This window comes from Rhipicephalus microplus, chromosome 8, assembly GCF_043290135.1.
Source record: "Rhipicephalus microplus isolate Deutch F79 chromosome 8, USDA_Rmic, whole genome shotgun sequence".
NCBI classification, from domain to species: Eukaryota; Metazoa; Arthropoda; class Arachnida; order Ixodida; family Ixodidae; genus Rhipicephalus; species Rhipicephalus microplus.
This window is the reverse complement of record NC_134707.1, coordinates 113,475,484-113,480,363: the sequence shown is the minus strand read 5'-3', so window position 1 is coordinate 113,480,363 and position 4,880 is coordinate 113,475,484. Positions and strand designations below refer to the sequence as shown.

Sequence of the window (4,880 nt, the reverse complement as noted above, 5' to 3'; positions counted from 1 at the left end):
TGCTCACTTTCCGTAGAGATTCTGCCAGGTGTTTTGGATAGATGGTGATGTTTATCCAAAAGCGTAGATTAGTTACTGCTTTGTGAAGGATTGGGTTTATTAGAGGTACCTTCACGGCAGTTTGAGCAACGGAAGTCTGCACGGCGTGACCATAGACTTGAACAAATTGTGGAAACCGGATTTAGTGCTGTTGTTCCAGGAGCTGGCGATTGAGGTGGCGACTATACATAGAAAGCCACTTTTAATACAAGCGGTTAAGGATTCAGGCGTGGATGCGGAGGAGCTCACCGAGTGCTGGGAGCTAATTCAGGAGAAGATGAAAAGGGCACAAGAAGTCGAAGAGCGAGAGCGCCTTATGTTTGAAAGAGAAACCATCAGGCGCAAAGAAGAAGCGGAAAGCCAAGAAAGGGAGCTTGAGCGCTTGCGGCTTCAGCTTAAGATTGCAGAGGCAAAAGGCGCTAGTGATCTGGGAACAGAAAATGCAGAGATTCAGGCAGACGCACGAGTGATCATGAGGGACCCCTTGCAGCCTTACAAAATGAGCGAGGACGTAGCGTTGTATCTTGTAAATATCGAAAGAACTTGTTTGAGGATGAGGCTGGACCGCATCCACAAGACTCCGTTGCGGCTTCTGCTTCGTCGAATACTACACGCACGCCGACGCCGAGAACGCCATGCGTTACGTCAACAGCACCAAGCTGGACGACCGCATCATTCGTACCGACTGGGACGCCAGATTCGTCGAGGGACGCCAGTTCGGACACGGCAAGAGCGGAGGCCAAGTGCGGGACGAGTAGCGCACGGACTACGACAGCGGCCGAGGTGGCTATGGCAAGTTGATGGCCCAACGCGTTGTGCCGCCAGCAGCAGTGTCGCCTCTCTAGCCGCTGAGGAAGCTGTGTGTGAAAACAGATGGACAGTTGGTGTTTGCAATCGGGAGGCTCAGAAACAAGACGCAAGAAGCGGCACAGACGCAAGAGACGTCGAAGAGCCGCGAGCGAGACAAGAGGCACTACGCGTGTTGAAGAAAGCTCGCAAAATTTGGGCGTAGCAGGCACAATTAGGCGTTTCGCATCGGCGTCAAAGTTGCCCTGCATGAGTCCGAGCCACCGGACAACAAGTAAAAGAACAGTGGGTTCTTCGCAAAGGCAATCAAGTGGAAGGCGCCAGCGGAAAAAGGACAGGCTACAGCTCGCATCCTTGCGACCGAATTCGCGGCAGAGGTTTAGAGCTTTCCGCGGACAAGAGTGTCGAAGGGGTCCTGAGAAAAAGGCCACAATAGCTAAACACCGCACGGGAGTGAGCCCAAAGAGGACATCGCCACTCTTTTCCGCGCGTTGCTCGAATCCCCTCCGCCGGGCCGACCGAAGCCCGCCGAAATCGCGAATGAGGCGTGACTGTGCCGTTCAGCTGGACGCACGTGCGCGTTGTTGCCTCGGGCGTTCTCGAAATCCGCCAAGACATCGACCGCCACGTGTACGATTGAAGTGAGGGACAGCTGTAAGCTGGAGAGTCGGACACAGGGGTTTTATTAGAAGCATGCATGTTTGTTTAATTTTGATTTTACAGTAGTATGCCTGTGTCATCTCAACGGTTAGTTTGTTTAGCTACAGATTTCACTTCTCGTATTTATAAGCATTGTAAGCGTTTTCAGTTAAGTTGATATGCGGAAGCAGTGGCCCGAATTAGTCTGCCGACTGCCTGAAATTAGTTTTTCTTCGAGTTCACTTGGTCACCACCTCAGTGTAGGCTTCCGTTCGGCAATTAACAATGAAAGAAGCTTCGCCCCAACTTGAACCTGGCGAATCTTAGGCGGGCTGAGCACTCGCAGTGTCAATGTTCTGTTTGTATGTGCCCTCCCCCACTAAAGTCGGGCAACTACTGGCCCAAAAAAGCAGCCTCTGAGGACGCTGACCTTCATTTAACGCCATGTGACACGACCGACTATGGTGAAACCAGGCAACAGCGACTGGAACTCTGCGGATGTTGATGGTCCCATGCTGTGATCAAGTGGGCGTTGCGTGCCGAGTGTGGTTGCCATTCAAAGGTGTGTGGGTGTACGGTGGATTGTGGCGACGCCGAAATGCGCTGGTTGGGCGATCTGCTTTGTTCTGTGCTATGCAAAGGTGTGCTGTGCTGTGTGGTGTGCGTGTTGGGTAGTGGTTGACAATCAGTGAAAAACCCGGGAAGGAGCACAACGGCCACTTCAGGGAGCAGCGCCACTGCAGCACTTCTGTGACCTCTTCGGGCGGCGGACGGGCTGTTATGACCGGCACAGCAAGAAGGTGGCTTGCAAGGGACGCTCATCGGTGTAACGGTCAAACGCTGTCCACGTCCTGCAGGAACGCGGGAGGCGTCTGTGTGCGCCGCAGAAAACGCACATCAGCGTCGCTGGGACACACAGCCGGCGTCTGAGAAGACGCACGTGCACGGACGAGGGTTATAAAAAGCGCGTCGCGTGTGCGGTCGGCGCTCTCTCTCTGGGCTTCGCTGGCCCGCTCGTCTCGAGTGCGCTCTGGGTCCTTGTGATGGAAAGGCGCGTCTGTACGTTCTCGTTGCAATGTACTTCTCTTGCAAATATGTAAATTAAACGCATCTACTACTTGTTCGTGAGATGCGTCGCAAGAGTCGTCTTTCGCCGGATCCTGGGTGGCAGCCTCAACCCCTCCCCAGGCATATCAGAGAGCGGTTCTTACCCCATCTGTCAGAGGTGACGGCCCCCATTCGAGGACTGCTCAACAAAAGAAGTGACTGGGCGTAGGGACTGGCCCAGCAGGTCGCTTTCCAAAAGTTGAAAGACATGATGTCGTCCAACATCTGCATGGCTAACTACCACCCGCTGTACCTGACCAGCCTATCCACAGATTCCAGTTCATTTGGCTTAGGTGCTGTTTTGCTACAAGACCAACCGAGTGAAGAGCGCAGGGCCGGAGCCTACACATCGTGCTCCCTCACACCAACAGAGCAAAGGTACCGCCAAACGGAAAAGGAGGGCTTGGCAGTTGCATGGGCTGTCAAGCGGCTTGACGATGTGATGATGTGGATTGTGTGGCCCGTGACGGGGCGAAGAGGGAACGGCAGTTCTGCTCTGCGGTACGCCTTGGAGGCGAAGACGAGGAAAAGGAAGCGCGAACGGAGCGTGCGGTTCGAGCAGTTGGAGCATGACACAGTTGGAAGGGCAGCTGCTGGTCGGCGGTTCAGGTCACGACATCGCTTAACCAGGCGTCCGGCAGCCTTGCGGACCTGGTGAGCTGGCTTCCTGCTTCGGGCTGCGTCACTCAACCAGGTGTCCGGCAGCCTTGCGGACCTGGTGAGCTGGCTTCCCGCTCTGTGGCCGGCGCTGACACGGGGACCGGCAGCATAGTCTGTTCGTGGCCTGAGGTTCTGGGGCCCGAGTGGTGGCACGAGGTGGCCGCGGCTCATGTTGGCTACGGGCCATTAACATGCACTGCAGTGGCCTGGTGATCTACCGGCCTGCAGCACCACCATCACCACCACCACCACCTCACCACGGTCAAGGCAGCGTGACTGCACAAGGAACATCGGTGACGACCGACCTCACCGCAGCGGCAACAGTCATAATGGCGAGTAGGACAGTTCGTGCGCCGAGGCGCGTAGGACGTTTGGCATGTAAATAAGGAAGGCTATAGTGTGTTGTGTGTGAATTGTAAGAGTTATCGGTTGTGTTAAAGTCTGTGTTGTGTGTACAGAGTCACCTGACTGCCGGTTGATTTATTCCAGAACCTGGGCCCACATTACACGATCACAAACTTGGTGAGCCTGCCAGGATACCGCCAGTAATATCTCGAACGCGGAAATCGCCAGTCAGGTGTGTGCACGCAGCACAAGACGAGAGACATGCATCTCGATAAGTTAGCGGCTGTAGCAGCTGAGTTAGGCTTGTCTGGCGCGGAACTTCGCGAATGGATTGAGCGAGAGCACGTCAGGCAGAGAGATGAGCGCGCAGGTGAGAGAGAAGAGGCCAAAGAAGCAGCCGAGAGACAACGGTTAGCGGACGAGAGGCAACGGTTAGCAGACGAGAGGCAGCTGCAAATCCTCCAACTTAAGCTCCAGCTTCAGGAAAGTGCTCAAAGTCAGCCATCTGCGGCGGCAGCACTCGCCCCATCGGCAAACCCGTCATGCCTGAATCCGCAGAAGTTACTACCGCTATTTGACGAGCGACGAGATGACCTGCACGCGTATTTGCAAAGGTTTGAACGCGTGGCTACTGGGCAAGAATGGCCAAGAGATAAATAGGGAGTAGCCGTAAGCATGTGCTTAGCTGGTGAGGCACTAACTATCATTGGTCGAATGACTGCTGACGAGGCCCTCGACTATGATAAAGTGAAAAAAGCCCTACTTCAGCGCTTCAGATTCACGGCACAAGGATATTAGGACAAACTTCTGAAAGCCCGGCCTGAAGATGGCAAAACAGGGAAACAACTAGCAGCAAGAATCTCGAGCTATTTTGATAACTGGATTGAGATGGCTGATGTGCCCAAAACATTTGAGGGTCTTCGTGACCATGTTATAGCCGAGCAATTCTTGCGTTGCTGTAATCCGAAGCTGGCCATCTTCCTGAAAGAGAGGGAATGCAAAACCCTTACATCCCTTTCAGAGTATACCGACCGCTTTCTCGAAGCACAGGGAGTCAATAACGTTGGTAAAATTGCAGATTATACAAAGGAGGCAAATAAACCCGGTGCTATGTCACAGTACAAACAGCCGAGTTGCTTTCTGTGTCACCGCAAAGAACATACCGCTCCGAATTGTCGTGCGATTCCGAGAGAGTCTGTGAAATGCAAAACATATGGGCGGCTTGGCCACAAAGCCACCGATTGCAAGGATCAGAGCAAAGACAACTCGGTGTCTTGTGCCAT

General features: G+C 53.9%; 1 pseudogene; it reads left to right on the top strand.

Moving 5' to 3' along the window:
- The first annotated feature begins 297 nt into the window (after positions 1–297).
- LOC119165505 (uncharacterized) lies at positions 298–1,253 on the top strand (annotated as a pseudogene).
- The last annotated feature ends 3,627 nt before the right edge of the window (positions 1,254–4,880 follow it).